At 35.0% G+C, this 21,258-nt stretch overlaps 1 long non-coding RNA gene across 2 annotated transcripts in view; it reads left to right on the forward strand.

Moving 5' to 3' along the window:
* The first annotated feature begins 566 nt into the window (after positions 1-566).
* Positions 567-21,258, forward strand: part of LOC112653831 (uncharacterized) — a 108,506-nt gene continuing 87,814 nt past the window's right edge. Inside the window, exon 1 of one of the 2 annotated variants that reach the window (XR_003132562.2) lies at positions 567-647. This is a non-coding gene — a long non-coding RNA (uncharacterized LOC112653831). The remainder of the gene's footprint in view (positions 648-21,258) is intronic. The other variant, XR_007409692.1, reaches the window with a different exon arrangement.

The following is a 21,258-nucleotide window of genomic DNA, read 5'->3' on the forward strand; positions in this document are numbered from 1 at the left end:
TATAATTTCTGCAGTGTTTGAATTTATTAACCATAGCATAAAATTCATTAAATTAAAAACTGATTTTCTAACATATTTTACTGATAGAGAAAAACTAGCTGTTTTTCTTTTCTATCTTTTTCATAGATTCTTCCGTATTTGTGAGGAATAGAAAAGTGTATGTGTAGTATAACCTGCAATTAAAGATATGTGAATGCCTATCACCTCTTACACTCTCTCAGGTAATACATATTCAGAGTTGCATGTAGAGTGTTTAGGGGCTCCAGGATCCTTTTGAATGCTTTGAGCCTTCTGATCACTGGAAATTAGTCATTAATAGCTCAGTTGTCCTCTAACAAGTATTTTTAAAAAGCTGAGAATAAACAGAAATCTCAATGGAAACAATGATTGTTTCCAACATTTAGGGAACCTGACATCTTTGAATTGTGGCCATTACTGATTATTAAAACCCTTTTTGTCTAGTTCTCCTGCTGTGCGTGGCATCTTACTGTGAAAAGCAGGTCCAGTGTGGCACAGCTGGAAACCACACATAACAGGATTCCAGAACCCAAAGCCTCAGAATTTAGAAAACTTTTGTTCCACAGAATTTAAAGTGCAGTGGTGAGTCTGGTTGTGTAGGTAAATTCTCTCACTGATTGGAGTTGAAGGTATGTTAACTATTTCAGGACATGAGTCATTTTTCTTAACAGGAAAATGCAGGCTATGCTAAGATCTCAGGTCTCAGACTGTACCTTATGTCTTCAAGTTTCTGAATTTATAGGTCCTTTTGTGATTGTTAACAGAAAATATTTCTTACTTTGTCTTATTTGAAAACCATAAATATTGAGTTCCTGTCTCTTCACTATTTGGTTTCCTCTAGAATAAGATAGTAAAAGCAGGCTCATTATTTATTTGGGGTCTTTAATATATTCAGAACTTACTGTAAGTATCTGATGTGGTATAAGTATGAAGGGAGTTAAAAATACATTGGGCCATACTGAAAATATTTGTCAGTGCGTGGAAAGAATATGTAAAATGCCAAGGTTATTGCTGTGCCTCTTCTATTTTGGAAATGATTATGTTAAAATAATGAAATTTATAATTTATTTTAAAATTTTTGAAGTCATGAATTTTTTTTTTCAGGGGATATGGGGTGCAAACTAGTAAAACTTAAACCTTAGGAAAAAATTTGACCCACTTTTTACAAACTAAGACACTAGATACTAGATCTAATCCCCCTGAGGCTATAAAAAAGAACATACCTAAACCAATTAATGCTAAAACCTATGCTAATTAAATGAACAATCAATCTCATGCAACATGGACAGAGAATTGTGAAGATGTGGGATACAGAAATGGACAAAAACATAAATAACTCCTGATCATTAAATTATTATTAGGAAATAATAAAATGTTTGAGAACGCTCAATAGCTTTACATAGCATACTGCTACTAACAATAACGATTTTATCTAATGCTCTTAAGCACCTATTTTGTGTTGGGCACAATGTTTTAAATATTTTAGGAAAAAATTTACATAAAACCCAGTGAGAAAGACACTATTTCTGTCTCCATTATACAAAGATAAAGTGAAGCACGAGAGAGTAGGTGATTTGCACTTTGTTTCACAGTTGGAAAATGGCAAGAGCTTCAGGGACGTACGAGTGGGAAACATTTATAAGCTGCAGAGGCTAGTTGGGAAGCCATTTTTGTTACTGAATCTATTGCTGCACTAAATTTAGAAGTCACTATTTGTCCCATCTTAGCTTAAAAGCCTAGTCCTGTTGGCCATCCCTTGCTTTTTAATATAAAATTAGCTTTTTAAAAAAAAATTTACCTTGGGCAAGATAGGTTTGTTTTGTTTTGTTTTACATTAAAGGGAAGATTGTTCAGCTTCCATGGAAGGTCAGAGAAAAGACAGCATCTATTGTTTGTTTCTAAACTATGGTTAAAACCATGGAACTTCAGCTTTTAAGGAAGTATATTGGGTTTGCTAAGTGAGGTTCCTTTGGAGACTTGATTGTTTTGAATTATATGGGATCCCATCATGGCTTTTTTCTGTCTGTCTCCCTTTCCCTCTCTCTGGCCATCTCTCAGTTTCTCTCCACATATATACATACACACACACATACACACACATGAGGTTAATTTCATCTGAATCTTTTACAATTCTGCTTATCTCTAAAGAATGGAGTGAAAACATGGTGCAAACCATGACCAAATCTGAATAGAATATTCTAACTAGTGATTGGGGTATTTCTCGGTTAAGGTACAGAATACACCAGGGATCAATCTATACACCAAGGAGCAGCTGTCAGCAACTTTTAAATAGAAAATAGAAGACTGATGGATCATATTTGGTTCTTGTTTGTAGTCTTAGTTTCTGTTATTGAAACTGGTCATGCACACTTGTTTTGCCTACCTAATTAGAAGGGTATAAAATACTTTTCTGAGGATGACACTTATTTTTTTATTGAGATCAATGTATCTCACTCAGATCTTGTTGGTTTGTGGACTGAAGATGTAGTGCTTCCCGTGGGATGGAGGCAAGACTCTGAAAACTATTGGGCGGTATGAGACTTCTCCAATGTTTTCTTGTGGTTTCTTCAATTGTATTTTTTAACTTTTAAATTTTGGCAAGGATGTGGAGAAAAGGGAACCCCTGTGTACTGTTGATGGTAATGTGCATGGTATAGCCACTATGGAAAACAGTAGAGGTTCTCCAAAACAGTAAAAAAAAAAAAAAAAAAAAAAAAAAAATAGAACTGTCATATCATTCATCAATCCCACTCCTGCGTATTACCTGAAGGAAATGAAATCACAATCTCTAAGAGATATCATCTGCACTCTGTGTTCATTGCAGCATTTTTTCTCAATAACCAAGGCATGGAAATGACTACGTATCCATTGACAGATATATGGATAAAGAAAATGAAGTATATACACACGGTGGAATATTATTCAGCCATAAAAAGGGAAATCTGCCATTTGTGACAATATGGATGGACGTTAAGGCCATCATGTTAAATAAGTCAGAGAAAGACAGATACTCTATGATCTTATATGTGAAATCTAAAAACAAAACTCAGAAACAGAGACTAGAATCATGGTTGTCTGGGGACTGAGGGAAATGGGGACTTGTTGGTCAAAGAATACGAACTTGAAGTTATAAGATGGTTAAGTTCTGGGCATATAATGTACAGCATGGTGATTACCTTTAATAATACTGTATTATATTCTTGAAAGATAATCTTAAATGTTATCACCACATAAAATATTATGTGAGGTGATAGATGTGTCAACTAACTTTATTGTGTTAAATTTTTCACGATACATACGTGAAATCATCATGTTGTACATCATGAACTTACACAATGTTATGTGTCAATTTTATCTCAACAAACCTTGGGGGAAAGTTTTAGGAGTTTTTTAAAAGACCAGAATTGGCATAATTAACACAACTATGATATATAAAGATATGCATATATATGCATATATACACATGCTCATATGTATACATAGTCACAAACATATCTGCTTCATTTTATTATATAATTAGTGAGATATTAAATTCAATATTGAAAAAACGGTGCAACACAAGCAAAATGTGATTCTGCCCTGAGATACTCAAACTTTTTTTTTTTTTTTTTTTAGTATTTTAAAGTAAACTGATAATTATGATATCATGTGATTAGTTTTTTTGGTGACTCAAAAAAAAAAAGTCCACATATTTAGAATAGGGTTATAAAGAAAAATAAATATGATTTGGTCACATAATAATTGAATATAATAAAATGATCCTTCATAACTTACCATCAGATGGTTGAACCAAGGTTTGTTTTTATGCTGTGTTTTCACCCCAGCGGTTTGCAAGTTCTGAGTCCAACCACTTGCTGTGCCTAATCTCACTGTACATTAGGCTTCAACCATTTCCTTCTACAATAATGATCCTCAAAGCCATTTCTCTCATCTTAATCTCTTTTGAAGCTCCATAGTGAAAATTTTCAGATATTGACTGATTTAAGCCAATTGGTCACAACTATTTAAACTAGGGGAGGGTCCCAACAACCCTACTGTCAGGTTACAGTAAAAGTTATTTCCAGACCAACACATAGAGAAATATTATCAAGCAAGTACAAAGTAGTTCATATGATCCATTGTCTATCCTAGAAGTTTTGATTCTCTAGCATTTAAGATGATCTGACTCCTCCTTCCAGTGAAAAGGTCCTTGTAGGCAGGTGTTTTTCAACATATTTGTGGTAAGAGAGCATTCTGTTTGTATTTCTAATTTATCCCAGACAAATGCTCTTGCAAAATATATCAGTGTTTTTACAGGGTAAAAATATATACTATTGATTTGTAACAATGAGTGTCCTTTTATTCAGACAACTACTGGTCTAATTCAAGGATTTACTTTCATCAATGAAAACACATTTCTAAGATTTATTATTCAAATACCAAACCAGCCACTCACTGAAAGAGAGAGAAGATGCTGAAGCATCTGTAGTAGCCTCTAGGACAGCTCTTTCTGTTGAAAAATATTTGACTATCCCTGAAGAATGAATCATAAGTCATGATCAATGACTAGCCTAGCTTGTTAGCCAAAACATAATACTATCTAACATGAACTGTTTAGAAGTAAATTGTAGTTACCATCATCCATGGTCTAATACCTGAAACTTAGTCTTATACTCAATTCTTCATATCTTATAAATTTTGTCCTCTTTCTGTATTTTGTGTATATAGCTCTAAGCTCATGTATAGTATTATTGACTAGTCATGTATTGACTATACTCTCCTCTGTTGCCTGTCCTTGACCTGTTTATTCCATTTTGAAAACACAGAATGAGGTGAAAATAAAGCAAGCTGACCTTAGCTTCTAAGTATGTATTTGGTCCTCATACCTAAATCTCTAAAAATATTCTTGGGTTGAGTCTCCAGTAAACAGATGTAGATTTCTAGCTCAGAAATGAATTAAACCATGTTCTGAGTTGATCAGAATTTTGGTTTGTTTGTTGATTCCTGCCCCCCCACCCAACTTGCACCAAGTCAATTGGTTCTTTTTTTTTTTATCTACTTCTTGACTTTTTTTTTAAATTTATTTTTTATTGGTGTTCAATTTACCAACATACAGAATGACCCCCAGTGCCCATCACCCATTCACTCCCACCCCCCGCCCTCCTCCCCTTCTACCACCCTTAGTTCATTTCCCAGAGTTAGCAGTCTTTATGTTCTGTCTCCCTTTCTGATATTTCCCACACATTTCTTCTCCCTTCCCTTATATTCGCTTTCACTATTATTTATATTCCCCAAATGAATGAGAACATATAATGTTTGTCCTTCTCCGACTGACTTACTTCACTCAGCATAATACCCTCCAGTTCCATCCACGTTGAAGCAAATGGTGGGTATTGGTCATTTCTAATGGCTGAGTAATATTCCATTGTATACATAAACCACATCTTCTTTATCCACTCATCTTTCGATGGACACCGAGGCTCCTTCCACAGCTTGGTTATCGTGGCCATTGCTGCTAGAAACATCGGGGTGCAGGTGTCCCTGCGTTTCATTGCATCTGTATCTTTGGGGTAAATCCCCAACAGTGCAATTGCTGGGTTGTAGGGCAGGTCTATTTTTAACTCTTTGAGGAACCTCCACACAATTTTCCAGAGTGGCTGCACCAGTTCACATTCCCACCAACAGTGTAAGAGGGTCCCCTTTTCTCCGCATCCTCTCCAACATTTGTGGTTTCCTGCCTTGTTAATTTTCCCCATTCTCACTGGTGTGAGGTGGGATCTCATTGTGGTTTTGATTTGTATTTCCCTGATGGCAAGTGATGCGGAGCATTTTCTCATGTGCATGTTGGCCATGTCTATGTCTTCCTCTGTGAGATTTCTCTTCATGTCTTTTGCCCATTTCATGATTGGATTGTTTGTTTCTTTGGTGTTGAGTTTAATAAGTTCTTTATAGATCTTGGAATCTGGCCCTTTATCTGATATGTCATTTGCAAATATCTTCTCCCATTCTGTAGGTTGTCAATTGGTTCTTAATGGGATTTTGATTACTCTCACTATGCCAAATGGCTATAGGTGTTAAAAAAGCTCAAGATTCAATTGCTATTTCTGTCCGGGCTGTCCAATGAAAATGCTAGTGAATATGGAGAGATATTTAGGGGAGAATTCATCTGTGTGTTAGAGATCGGACATCTCTACCTTCTGATGTCTGTTAATAACTCTAGGTTACTGATAACACTGCACTTCACTTCCCTAATGCAAAAATTATGCTACCTTCTACTCATCTCTGGACATTTGCTAATTTATCTACTGCATGGACTAAAAACCCATGTTAAGTCCTTTCCTGATCTGCTTTCAGACATAAATTGTGTTGTTAAGCTTACCAGTATTTGACATTCTTTCCATCTATATAAACACTACTAGTTTGATTACTATTAAAAATGGTACTTGTCTTGGCTTTTATCTTGTTTAGGGTTTAAACTGAATGTTCAGTGCATTAGTTCCTATTTATTGATTAAAATAGTTAAAAGCTATACGTTTCATTCAGAGTATACCTTTCTGAAGTAGTATATATAAAGATATAAAGTATATATAAAGTAGTATATATAAAGTTAGTATATGTATATAATGAAGTATAAAGACACCATAAGAAATCATGTATTAAATACATATTAAACACTGTATTAAGGTAAGCACATGTATATACTTACAAATAGTCATTAATGTCTAAGTGGTCTCCATTCAATTTATTATTTTTTAAAAGATTTTATTCATGAGTGACACAGAGGGGCAGAGACACAGGCAGAGGGAGAAGCTGTCTCCCTGTGGGGAGCTCTATGCAGAGCTCGATCCCAGGACCCCAGGATCATGACCTGAGCCAAAGGCAGATGCTCAACTACTGAGGTACCCAGATGTCCCAGTCTCCGTTCAATTTAGATGGAGTTAATTTGTGTGTCATTTAGCACTTTTAAAACATTTTCAATGTTTTGGATTATTTGAGGTTGATTTTATTTGACTAGGATGCAATTAAGATTTTTTTCCCAATGTGTTTACTCTTGTATTATGTTTTTCTTTGGGTGTTTATGGAGATTTTATAGATTTTATTTTAAAGAGAGAAAATGCATGAGGCCACATAGGTGGAAGGATGGAGGCAGGGGCAGGGAGGCAGGCAGAAAGAGAATCTCAAGCAGACTGCACCTTGAGCACAGAGCCAGAGGGCAGAGTTCGATCTCAAGACCTTGAGCCTGACTGACTGAGCCACCCAGGCACCGCTGAGACTTTCTTTACATACCAATGTAGAAACAATTTTAGTAAATAGTTCTTGAACATTAGGAAAAAAAAAGATCTCTTTATTTGTAGGTCACAAAACTAAATAAACATAAATACACAAATATATACACAAACATTTAAAATCAGCCTCTGTAATACAGCAGTCCTCAATAGATGGCCCATGGCCACCTGTGGGACCTAACACTCTTCCAAGAAGTTCACAAGGTCAAGATTATTTTCATTATTACCAAATCTCATCAGAAAAGTCCTTAAGCATTAGGAAACTCAAGCTCTGGGTAACAGGTTCAAGTTTTCCCAATTCCAGCTTTCCCCTGAAAAATAAAAATTTGATTTTTGACTATAATACTGTCAGTTATTTTCTCTTTTAGTAACAGGCTCACTTTATTCTCCTTGGAAATCATATTTACAGCTTCAACAAAACATTCTTAATGGACTTTTTTTTTTAAAACCATGTGTGATGGTAAAGATTATATAAACCTCAGCACTTATGACATTTGGTGGTGATATTAACAAATGTAATTTTTGATGGTACTAAAAGTGCTTAATTGTCATCACAAATGTTAATTATGTGATACTTTATATTAACTATTGAAAGAAAATAGCTTACTCTGATTTATGAAACAATAGTAGGCAAATATGAACAAACATTATAAGATATTTAAAATATTATAAAAACTAGTGAATATACAAGTATCATTGTCACAATATATTCTTTAACAAATTTACATGTATATAATGTGCAAATAAATCTGTGATGGAACTAATTTTCTAAACAAAATGCACAGTTCAATGAACAGTTTTGTTTTCCTTTGGGAAAACTCTAGATAGGTTATAGATGAAAATGAAAAGAGTCAATCTATCAAGGATGACATTATAATTATGGCAAATGTCTTAGTAGAAAACATCAATTGATTCTTATACTTAGGATCTATTTTCCCTTTGGTACAATTTATCAGCTTGGCAAGTGTGAATAACCTTCATGGCTTTTTAGTTTTGTTACCTCTTTAAACAAGAAGAAATTTTATATTTTATTTTTTTGAACAAGACATTTAGCAAATCCATTCCAGGAAGTGAAGAAGGCCACAAATATAAACAAAATAGTATACATTAAAGCTATCTTTCCAAGGGATGTCAAACTTTGAGCCAACTTTCCACAGTAAGACGATGATTAAATAATCAAATCTGTTCACACTTATACCTGGCTCTTCAGGTGAAATACATAAATAGTGATACTCATGTGTTACTTGAATTGCACACTTATTCTCTACTAGATGCCAACGTGGTTAACTTTAGGTGTGGTAATTATATTTACCAAGCATGTGTGTACGTGTAATTGAGCCTCATGTTCTCAAATTTCAAATTCAGATAACTGTGGGTGATCATGTGTGCCACGGACATGTAGATTTGTGTCTTCAGAAAAATTTCTAAAGAGCCTCCCACTGTCCCATAGGCTGGATAACATATAACAAAAATTGAATGGATACACGTGTCTCAGTACTAGATGAAGTAAAATAAACATATTTATTGCATAGCACATGGTAATCCTTACTTAGGGTTGCAAATGGGAGACTCCATGCAAGACTCAAGGAGGGATACAAAATATATATATGGCGCAGTTCATGCTCCCTAAATTTACAACTTAGTTGAGAAAGATCTTGTCTTTGAAACTTCTGTATAACAATGATTAGGTGTCAGTCCAAGTGTTACCAGGAAAAAAACCCAATGAGCATGTGGTGAACATGCTAAAGAAAACCTAGCTCCTAAGAAATGATTCTTAGCTAAGTAATAAACTCAGCTAAGTTCAACAGACTTTTCCAAATGCTACTGTGAGTATTCCTGAAGGTGACTACAGGAGACATTTTATACAGTTGCTTTTAGAAGATTTTATTAAGGCCACCTTTAACAATTTGTCCTACTCAGAAATCTCAAAAAATAGTACTGAGTAGTAACATATTTTTGTCCTTTTAATCAACACCATAGGTATCACTGTATGTGCCAAATTTGTTGATATTTCTTTTTTCCCCTCAAGTTTTTATTTAAATTCCAGCTAACACAGTGTAATATTAGCCTCAGGTGTTGAATTCAGTGATTTGACACCTACATACAACACCCAGTGCTCATGACAAGTACCCTCCTTAATCCCCACACCCATTCAGCTCGTTTCATAAGGTCCTGAAATCTACCATAGGACACACATATTATACTTGCTAACTCTGTGAAAATGACTGCTGCTTATTTTATACACCTTTATATAAATTATAAGACATCCTCTCAAAATGTTTATTAGTTGAGGGAGGTAGAGTAATGCCCTCCCCCCACAAGGTGTCTATGTTCTAAACCCAGGAACTTGTGAATATTACCTTACATGGCAAAAAGGACTTTGCAGATGTGATTAGGGTACTGACCTGGAGATGGAGGAGATAATCTTGGATTATATAGGTGGTCCCAGTTAAATCACTTAAACCCTTAAAGCAGAGAGCATCTTTCCTGATGGATACGTTACAGAGATGAGAGGGGAAAAGGAAGAGAATTTTCAAGCATGAGAGACTTGATCTGCCATTATGAGCTTTGAAAATGTAAAAGGGAATCATCAGCTAAAAAACACGGGCAGTTTCTTAAAGCTGGGAAGTCCCTCAACTAGTAACTAGCAAGGAAAGGAGGATCTCAGTCCTATAACTTCAAGGGACTAGATTCTATAAATGGCCCAAATGAACAGGAAGTGGATCCTCCTCTAGGATCTCTAGAAAGGGACACAGCCCTGCCAAGAACTTGATATTGCTCCATGAGACCCACATCGGATTTTTGACCTGCAGAACTGTAAGATAATAAATTCCCGTTGCTTTAGCCTCTAAGTTTGTTGCAATTTGATACAACAGCAATAGAGCACTACTACCTTTTACTGCCCCGGTACTCCTGAGGGACATGAGCCTGTCTCATCAGTCGTAGTTTGCTATAGAACTGCTGCCATCACTTGTGCAGCTTAATGTTTTTCATCTTTGCCCAGATGTGTGAAAAGCTAACTAAACCATCTCAATTTTTAATGATTAAGTATGAGTTGTCATTTAAAAAGTTGTCATTGTTCTTATATTTCAGCCATGCCTGGTGGCTTACCAAAGTCCCAACCTTGTTCACATTCATTCACACAGTTAAGTGATTGCAGTCAAGATTTACACTACGGTCATTGCCTTTTGATATCTTTGCTCGTACTAGAAAAAAAACATGTGTTCTGAAGATTTGGTGTTTTGTTTTGTTTTGTTTTGTTTTGTTTTGTTTTTCTCTCCCAAAGGTTCTCATGAAGGTTCTGGACTTTGCATTAAAAAGTTTGTCTTGTCAGGTAAAGTCCTTACTTGGTTGAGCACAGTAGAGTCTTAAATAGTACTTTTTATTAAAAGAAAATACAATGAATTTGAATTATAGGCATATCAAAATTCCAGACATAATACTTTACGTGCACAGTTATGCTGATAAGTCTTTGAAGAGACCTTCTCCACTCATAAATGTGGACAATTACAATAATCACTATTGTGAAAACAACCCATTGTTATTGCCATAAATAAGACATGTGAAAAATAGTTTTCTAATTTGTCTAATATTCTAGCAGTATATTTTATTATTTTAATCAGTAATAAAAAGATACAAAAAAGAAACTTATGAAAAAAAAGAAAGTCTATATTTTAAATGAAATATCTGGTCTTAAGAAACAATTTTTAGAACTCTATGTGGCCTGTGTCTTCCTCTTGATTTCAGCTCAGGTCATGTTCTCAGAGTCTTGAGATTAGACCCCACTTTGGGCTCCACTGTCAATGCATTCTACTTGAGATTCTTTCCCCCTTTCTCTGCCTGCACTTGTGTGCACACACTCTCTCAAATAAATAAGACCTTTAAAATACAACAATAAAAGTACAATTTTTCTCCCATCTGGAAGGTGGTAAAGATCTATCTTTAATTGTAGATAACACGTATAACTAATTTTGTACTATCAGAGGAATTCATTTGTAAGGAGTGTGTTCAATGGCCCCTGCTAATTCTCAATTTTTACACTTTTTAAGTTACATCATGAAAACATAGACCATTAGTATCATGGGTCTTTCTTTGCCATTTTCTATTTCTTAAAAAATGCATTATAAACACATGATGAGAACATGCATGCTTTTTCATTTGGTAGTTTACTGGATTCCAAGAATATACAGTAACATCTGTGATCTATGGTTTGGTTCTTCTGCTTATCTCTTAAGATTGTGCCAACTACTCTTTTCTCTTGTGAATAACATTCCCTGGTATGATTTGGTTGGGATTTAGTATAATTAATTTGAATTTAATAAGTTGACTACTTATTGACATTATGAAATGAGCAAAGTGATGTGGGATGCAGAGTACTGAACAGTATGAGTTTTGAGCATATATGACCTCAAAAAATGTCCAGTGATACTAGCTCTACAGGTGATGGTCATGGTGGTGGTAAATATTTTGGATAGCTAATTGTTTTTTTTCTTTTTAGTAAGAGTTATTGCAAAAGGTATATTCAGTATGTAGAATGCTACTCACGTTTTTGAGAGTGTTTTTATAACCTCTTGATGCTAAGAAAGGCACTATGATGGTCATCATATACCACAAGAAATGATGGCCCTTTTCTTTGCTATTGTTTTTAAATCTACCCTTATGTATCCTTACCTCCAACTTTTTATTTGTATTAGTAACCCAAATACGTTATAATTGCCACAAAAACCAACAAAATGGATTATTTTTCTGTCTTAATGAATCTTCACCATACACAGATCTTGTAGTGATCATAATCCCGCAGGAATGTTTTCCCAAGTCATTTTAAATGCTTTAGGAGTCGAGCATCTAGCTTTCAAATGTCTTTATACAAGTGTATACAGCTCCTGTTTCTGCTTAGGAAAATGCCTTTTTGAATGTATAGATGAGGTTTCCTGTATTTTTCAGTATACGTGCAATAGTCTTGGGATGCCAGGGTGGCCCAGGGGTTGGGTGTCTTCCTTCAGCTCAGGGCGTGATTCAGGGATCCTGGATCAAGTCCCACATCGGGCTCCCAGTGAAGAGCCTGCTTCTCCCTCTGCCTGTCTCTATCTCTCTCTCTGTGTCTGTCTCTCATGAATAAATAAATAAATCTTTTTAAAAAGTGTAATAGTTTTGTATAATAGAGTCATGTCACTTTCACTTCCATCTTCCCACTAATTGAGAGTTGCTAGGTAAAAATACAGGACAACCAGTCAAATTTAAATTTCAGTTAAACAATGATTTTAGTATATTTCACACAATATTTGGGTATATTCTTTTATTAAAAATGCTTTATCTGAAACTCAAATTTGACTTGGATAAATCATACCCTAATTGCTATTTCTAAGTGAGTGATGGAATACTTTACCTTTCGTTCACTTCAGGATAAAGTGGTTAATTTTGTCACACTGTATAATTAATTTTTTAATAAAATGTTAGAGAAATAATTGAACATTAGGAGATAACATGGCATAATTGTTAGCTTTTTTACTTGACATGCAAGCCATATAATAAACCTATTATGTTCTGCAGGAAGTTTCTAAAATACTTTTAGAACCACCACTACCACTAGTCATCCTGGACTTCATCCCATTTCACTGAGTTTGCGTGTGTGTATGTGTATGTTAGGAGGGTTGTGTCTAAGTTGGGAAGGAACTGAAGAAAGTGCTGGAGTATGGAAAGTATGTCATGCTTGTGGATGATTTTACCAAGTGAAGAACTAGACTCTGAGAAACTATAAATCTCACTAAAAGTTGATCAACATGTCAACAACGTTGAGCAATGGGTCTTGGGGATGAGGGGTGCCAACTCAACTGGATATTAAGTATTCTGTGGGCAAGGGCTCAGATCTGTGAGGCTCTGGATTGTGAGAAAATACTCCTTATTTTGGACATCTGTTTCAAAACTGGGATTTCTTTCCAGTTTGAGGTACAGTTGGCATACCGCACTGTTTTAGTTGAAGCTGTACAGCCTGTGACTTACAAATATGGTGAATGGTTACCACAATAAGTTGAGCTAACAACCATCATCTTATATAGATAAAAAAAAGAGAAATTAGAAAAAAAGTTCACCTCTAAGATTTTATTACCTGAGAGAATAAGCATAGCATTAAGGCGTAGGATTTAAGCAGATGCCCTCCATCATCTGACTCATATTTTTTGGTCGTTGGACTGTCAAAAATCATGCATCAATTCTATAAAGTTATAATTTACAGAATTTGGGGGAAATTCAGTGGTGAATTTTTACAATCATTTAATTTTCTAAAAGACTAGTACTTTGGCTTGAATTTTATTACACCTTTGATTTTTATGGCCTGATATTTTTTTTTATTCGTGTCTTCATACCTAATGGTTTTCTCTGGCTTTTGCTCTAACTTATAAATGATTCCATGAGTTCTAAAGTTTTTATTTAATTTTAAAAAGTGACATACATGTATTTTTAATAGCACATTTTAATGTTGCTGCATGCCAAGTTTGTTGACTTCGGTGATTAAAATATGGAGATGGTATTAGAGGCCTGGATTTGGATACCTCAAGAGTCTGGGATGTGCACTGGTGGCAGGAAGGGCAATGCTAGGAGGTGCCAGCCCTCTTTAGAGACAGATAATGAGTTTTTAAAAGGTCATGAGTTTATATTGAGATCTGTTATTTTAACCTAAATTATAGTGTTCCCATCCTCTGCGGTTACAAACTTCAATCCATTTCTCCTTTTTTGAGGTACCAGCTCTCTCCTCTGTTTATAACTTTGCTTTACAAACAGTAACAGATCATGCTTTTCTTTGTGTATCAAGCTACATTTTTCCAATAATAGTTCATTTTCCTATGTTCTATCAAGACTCCGATGCCTAAACACATGTGAAATATTGAGTACCAATAATTGAATTTCTAACATATATTTTGAAGTATAGGAAATAACTTATTAATCAGCCACCTCCTTTTAAAAAACAGATGCTAAAATACAGCCTGAATGTAAGCCTTTGATTTACTGCTCCAACTTAAGTCTATTAGCACAAAGCTGCAGGGAGGCACTGTGACCTCAGGCAGCTCAACTTCTTGAAGGGGCAGGCTAGCAATAGAGCCGGGCAACTCTTGCTCTGTGAAATACATGGTTGAGTCACAACTACCAGAAGCAGATGGCTGGGGAAGTTCTATTTTAAGCAATGATGAATAGTCCATTTCTCTCCCTAATCATAAGGTGAAGGAAAGGAGCAGAGGCATGAAAAATAAATAGATAAAATGAAGGACCCTAGTGGAGTACAAGGACCTTTGAAACAAATGGAAGGGAGATGGATTAAAAGTAATTCACACATTTGTGTGCGGATAGCTCTTGGTACAAGCATTCGGGAGCACTAGAAAGTATAATAACAGACTAGGTATTAACCAGAGAAGGATGCATGCTGAATGATGAGGAGGCTCCTCTCTCAACATTGATTCAGTCAAGAATGAATGAATCAGTGATTAAATGAACAAAGGAACGCTTTAATGAATCACCGAAATGATTTTAATTGACTTGAATACTGTCAAGATTTAAAATAGTGGAGGTGTAGCCGAGAAGTCACAGGTGATTCAGTCATGGATATGGATATGCTAGGCCTTACAATTATGCTGAACGTTTAATCTTAAGCTGTATCCTTTTTGTCCAGCAACAGGAGTGACGACAGGTGTGACAATGAAAATGCAACACCATGTACTTCTCAAGCACTTTTTTTCCTTTTTTCTTTTCCTGTCCAGAATTCATGGTTATTTAAAAGCAGAGCAATATATGACCTAAGTAATGGATTAGACCTATGTGCTAACGCCCTGAAGCTACCTCTGCATGGTATACAAGAATTAGTCTATAAAATTTTTTTTTTCAAAAAAAAATCTGATTTGATTTTAGCAAGTGCCAGGACACCATACTAGGTGGTAGAAAACCTTGGTGAATCTAGGATACATGATTTTTACATCTTAGAATTTACATGTTAATGAGAATTACAGTCAGCACATAAGTTAATAGAAAAGAAAATGCAATAATTAGTAATAGCTGATATGAAGAAAAAAAAAGTTACCATATTAGAAAACAACAGGTACGTGTTGTATGTGAGCACTTGATGACTTGGTCAGAGAGGTTTATGGCAAGCTGAGTTTAGACAGAAATCTTTCGTTCTCATATCTATAGATCCCTGATCAAAATGAACTCAGATATCCCAGAAAAAGTTTACTGAAGAGGACATGGCAATTCTAGTTCAATAACAAATGATCATAACATACTTGGATATCTTGCATGTTTTTGCTGTGCTGAGACCAAACTGAGTCATGATAACAATTCATAGGAAATGCCAAGTAATAATATTAATAAATTATTTTATGTTGGGTTTATCTAATGGTTTGACATGCCATAAATTTCAAGTGCAAAATCATCAGATTTTTTCAGTGCATGGTAAGAATGTAAAGCAAGGTATCTAATTTCCTAGAGGAACATAAATCTTTGCTTTTAAATGACCTGATTTCTTTGTTATTATTTACTTATTTATTACAAGTTGCTCTGCGAAGTGGCTGCTTAGTTTTAAAATGGCAGTGTGTAATTTTCTTGGTAGGGTTTAGACTTTGTCCCCAGGAAATGGTTGGAAATATTTCCATTAATTTTAAGCTTTGCATTTGCTTCATCAGTTTTCAATTCCATGTCAGCAATAACCTTGTCTCTGTGCTACATGAAAGAGGGAAACAGCTATTAAAAGACTTGATTATGTCCCAGAATTGCTGCAAATATAGAAAAGTCTTTTACTGATTGATAGCAAGCTTTATATCAATGCAAGAAGCTGTCATTTGTAGGCTTAATATCATTATTGATAACAACATGCAGTTTGAGTTAAAGAAAAACATCAGAAGTGATTCTAGATACATACAAAAACGTTGGTAGCTTTGTAGGCTAAAGAAAATGTCATCTTTGAAGACAATCTGCAAAAAATAGGAGTAAACATGTTACCAAAAAGCAGAAGTTGGCAGCACAAGCATAGGCCTAAAACACTGTTTACTTTCGACTATAAAATTATGTATATTTTAATGGAAAAAAGTGCCAACCTCAAGAAGAGATAAAAATCACCCTTGAGAATAAAACACAAAAAAAGCATCTTTTCTTAAATTTTGTTGGTAAGGAGCCTGCATTTATGGAAAATATATTTTTTAAAGATTTTATTTATTTGAGAGAGAGTGTGTAAGCGGGGGTATGGGAAAGAATATCAAGCCAACTTTGTGCTGAGCCTGGAGCCTGACATGGGACTGATCCCAAGGCTCTGATTTCATGACCTGAACTAAAACCAAGAATCAAATGCTTAACTGACTGAGCCACCCAAGTCCCCTATGAGAAGAATCTTTAAATGCATTACAAATATCAGTAGCAATAGCATGTGTTGTGCAGGGACAACATGGCAAATTCATGCTAATCACTTTACACACATCCTTTACCATGAGACAACCGACCCCTAGGCAGGATAGGTAAGTTGACTTAACGTCATTAAGCTATTATGTGCTGACCTCTCTAAGTAGTGTTGCGTGCTTTCCCTGTGTACATGATATCCGTAAAATGTGTTTGGTTTTGCTATTAGGATGGCCAAAATGCATCCTCTTTGCTCATAGACACACTTATTTGACGTAAGCATATGCTCTAATTATCCTACAGAATCTGGTTCTCGCAATTGCCTTCCTATGTTAAGAGCCATTGGTGAATCTTCTCTGATATGCATTAATATTATTCATTAAGCTTTCTACCCTGGGAGGTATTATGCTAATGCTTAATTAGTTGTTTTTCCCCAGCTTTACAGAGATACAATTGAAATAAAATGTTGTGTAAGTTTTTAAGGGGAACGAAGTGACTATTCGATATATATATATATATATTGGAAATGAATACAATAAGGTTATTTAACACATCCTTCACCTTGCATAAACCTCTAATAGCAGCACCTTAATCCCATCCCCCTCTTCGATGGTCTCCTGAGTCCTTCCAGGCAGCAGTGAGTCTATACCCACATTTATTTGTTCAGAGCCTGTCACTTTGCCCTTTCATTCCATCTTGTCTCTCTACAACTGAGAGTATTTGCAAAGCATTCGGGCATGCACACAACAAAATAACTTAAAGATCTTTTGTTTTTTTTTCTGAGTATAATTTTTGGAAAATTAATTTTGAATTGCAAAATCAGTAATGGAAAAAGTCTTTTATTTTTTTTCCCCTCCCAGAAAATGAAACATTATGGAGAAGACTAGGTTTACTTTTGTTGCCCTTTCCCCAAGCCCAATCCACTGTCTCCTGAGTGGTCTAGAGAGAGATCAATTTGTCATACATCCTTTCAGACCTTTCATGTGTGTGTGTGTGTGTGTGTAAAATTCATTACAGTTTAATATAACTATATATATATATATATATATATATATATATATATATATATATATATATAGTCAATTGCTTTTTACTCAGTGCGCCTTAGGGTTCCTTCTTTCTGAGTGGCTAACATGGTATAGTTTACTGGGCTCACCCCTCTGGGGACATTTATATAAACATTTACGAATATGACCAGTAGTGCTGAAGTTGCCTTTCAGAGTCTACACCAAAGCCTTGAGGGGTGCGATAGGCCTAGTGATCCTTATTTCCTCTTTTTTGATGGCTACATCATACTCCATCATTTGCATGTGCCATAATTTATCTAAACATTTCCCCCATTGATGGGTGTTTATATAGTTTTGGGCCTTTGGCTACAATAAACATTGTGTACTGAGCATTTGAGCTGTCAAGTGCCCTGACTTCTGCTGACATGCAGCCGTCTCTCCAGGACAAATCCCTGCAGTAGTGCTGCTAAATCAAAGACTATTCAAATTTGCGATTTAACAGCTTTTGGCAAATTGACTCCTACAAACAGATTTTAAGAGTGCCATTTTCCTCGTATCCTCACTGACAGTATGTAATATGGAACTTAAAAAGTTTGCCAGTCTAATCGGTGAAATATAATCTGTTATCTTGATGCATATCACCTTAAGTGTGGCTAAATTCATGCACTCTTTTCACCTGTTGCTCAGTCATGCGTATTTCTTTTACTGTAAAGTGTCAATTGGTATAATTTGTCCTTTTCACTTTTTTCTTAGTGATTTGTAAGAACTCTTTAAATGTAAAGAAAATTAGCTCTTTTTCTGTTAAGCAAAAAAAAAAAAAAAAAAAAAATCTTCCCAGATTCTTTTTATTCCCCCAGTTTTAATGCTAAATATTTTACATATACTATTTTATCACATAAACTCTGCAGAGTTAATGTAATTTCCAGTTTGAGATGAAGAAACTGAAGCATGAGTGAGTTCCTTACTCAAAGTTAAAGAATAATTAGGTGGTAGAGAGGCTGAAAAGTGAAAATCAGCCATCACATGTTAAAAGTCTCATGTGTTGACATATAATGATGATGGTGTTCTGGTGGCCAAATCAGTCCACTAGTATTCTTCTCACCTGGGAAAGAAAAGCAATATAGAAATAAAAGGCAATAATAATATTTCCTGGAACAAAGCTACATCTTGTCAAATATATAACATTCATCAAGTGGCATCCATCAATACAATAATTATGTCAAGCAAGAAAAATCTTGATGCTGTAATTGTGGTTGAATATTTAATGATGAAGAGATCGTATATACAATTATAAAATATCTCCTACCAATTACGTATCAATTACAAAGAGGGAAACAGTAAATTTATGGTGAATAGATTGGGGAACCACCAATCTTTGGACAAACTAACAGTCCTACCTGTCTCCTGATAAAACCTGCTGACAAGGATGCACATTACCTCTCTGTTTTCCTGCCAAATACACAATCTCAGTCTCAGTAAGAGGAAATAGCACTCATGTCCAAATCGAGGGACACTTAATAAAATGGTTAGTTTTTACTTTAAAAAAATAGTAAGGTCATTAACTATAAAAAATAAATAAGAAACCATTCTAGATAAAGCAGACTAAAGAAATAGGATAACTACATTGAATGCATAATCCAGGGAGAAAATAGTTATAATACACATTTTTTTGCAACATCTATGAAAATTTTATGTGGACTGAGGATTAGATAATAGCATTGTATCAATGTTAAATTTTCTGATTTTGGTTATTACACTAGGGTTGTAATGTAATGTAAAGAGTATCATCATTCTTTTTTTTTTTTTTTTGAGTATCATCATTCTTAAAACACACAAGTATTTAAAGGTATGATGATATGATACCTGTAATGTGTTTTGAAATAGTTACAAAAGTATCTATGTAATTGACTTGTTATGTGTACATTTTGGGTACATTTATTTATATAAATATACATATATATATAAATATATATATATACACACACACACACACATACATACATACATACATGATGCCCTGTGGCTTATTGGTCATTTGATTAGATAAGAAATTATTTATACTTATTTAACAATACTATATTTATTAGTTAAAATATACTCACTACAATTATCTCAATAAATATTTGTTTTCATTTTCACATAATAGTGTTAATCAACTTTTAAGTTAATATGTTTCTGTATTCACCTAAAGGATATTTTATAGTACTATGTATGCATTTTGCCTCAAAAGCTTTCTAGAAGATCCAGTTGACTTTACATCTGTATATTTTTTGCCTAGACTGCTCAGTGTTTACTACACATTAGAATCCTTAGGAACTTATTAAAGTGAAGGTCTTGATTGAGAAAGTCAGAGTTGGAGCCTAGGATTCCTCATTTCTTCGGAGCTCGGTCATTATGCCTTTGTAAAGACCTTTCTCTCTAGACTTTACAGATTTCCTTCCTCTGAATGAACCCTCTTTAGTCCTCCTAACAAGTTGCATGAGAAAATGTGATAGAGCCCAACATAGGCACAACTAGATTTACTTCAGAAAATATTAACTAGGGAATAATTTCCTTTGGAGTAAGTTTGGATGAGGAAAATGACTGGATTAGAATGGAAGAGCAAAATGAAGTTGCTGAATAGAATTGTAGGAAAGTTTGGAGAAGAAACTTGTCTGTTTAGCAACTACAGTGATAAAATGTGTGCAGAAATTTCTCAGGGAATGTGACCCAGATTGTTGCACTCCAGTAGCCAGAAACTTAATTTCTTGCTTATGAGAGGTCTTTGCAGGGTTCCAAACCTCAAAGAAAAGCATCCAGTGTCCAGCAGTTCCTGAGGAATTATAGCACGTTCAAGAAAATCTTTTTGTCTAAAAGTCGCCTTTGGGGGGCACCTGGGTGGCTCAGTCAGTTAGGTGTTGGCGTTGCCTTTGGCTCAGGTCATGCGGGGATCGAGCCCTGCATCGGGCTCCCTGGAGTCTGCTTCTCCCTCTCCCACTCCCCCTTCTTGTGCACACATGCACACATGTTCTGTCAAATGAAATACATAAAATCTTAAAGTAAAAATTGCCCTTATTTAATTGGACTTTCCTTATATTGACCTGCTGCATTTGCAACTCTATAGTTATTTGCTACCTAAGTGCATAGGATTCTTTGGTTTACTTAATTTTCTCTTTATCTCATATTTAGAAAAGAAGTAAACCCTGGGTTATCTGTGGTTTGTTGGCTAACTTGGAAATATAACAGTGGGATCTGTGTTCCAGCATATAGTGTGCAGAAGATAAAAGCTGAAGACACAAATAGACACCTTAGGTACTTCATAAAACTGTCTAGAAGTTTGTTTTGCATTATGGATATTTTTGTCAGTCATTTGTGTTCGGTTGATTTGGAGTCTTGACTCCTTTGTGATATTGCTGATGACAGGCTACTCTTAACAACAGAAAAATAATTGAATTCCATTCTGCTCTTCAGGTTCTCCTTTCTTCCCTTGGATATTTATAGGTGTGTTATTTACAGCACCATTTCATCTATTAGTTATTTGTGTGGCTTCAGATCTCCACCAGACAAAAGCAGTACACCATGAAAATATCTAGATTACATGAGATACATATCACTTG

The sequence above is a fragment of the Canis lupus genome, chromosome 3 (assembly GCF_003254725.2).
Source record: "Canis lupus dingo isolate Sandy chromosome 3, ASM325472v2, whole genome shotgun sequence".
In the NCBI taxonomy this organism is placed as follows: domain Eukaryota; kingdom Metazoa; phylum Chordata; class Mammalia; order Carnivora; family Canidae; genus Canis; species Canis lupus.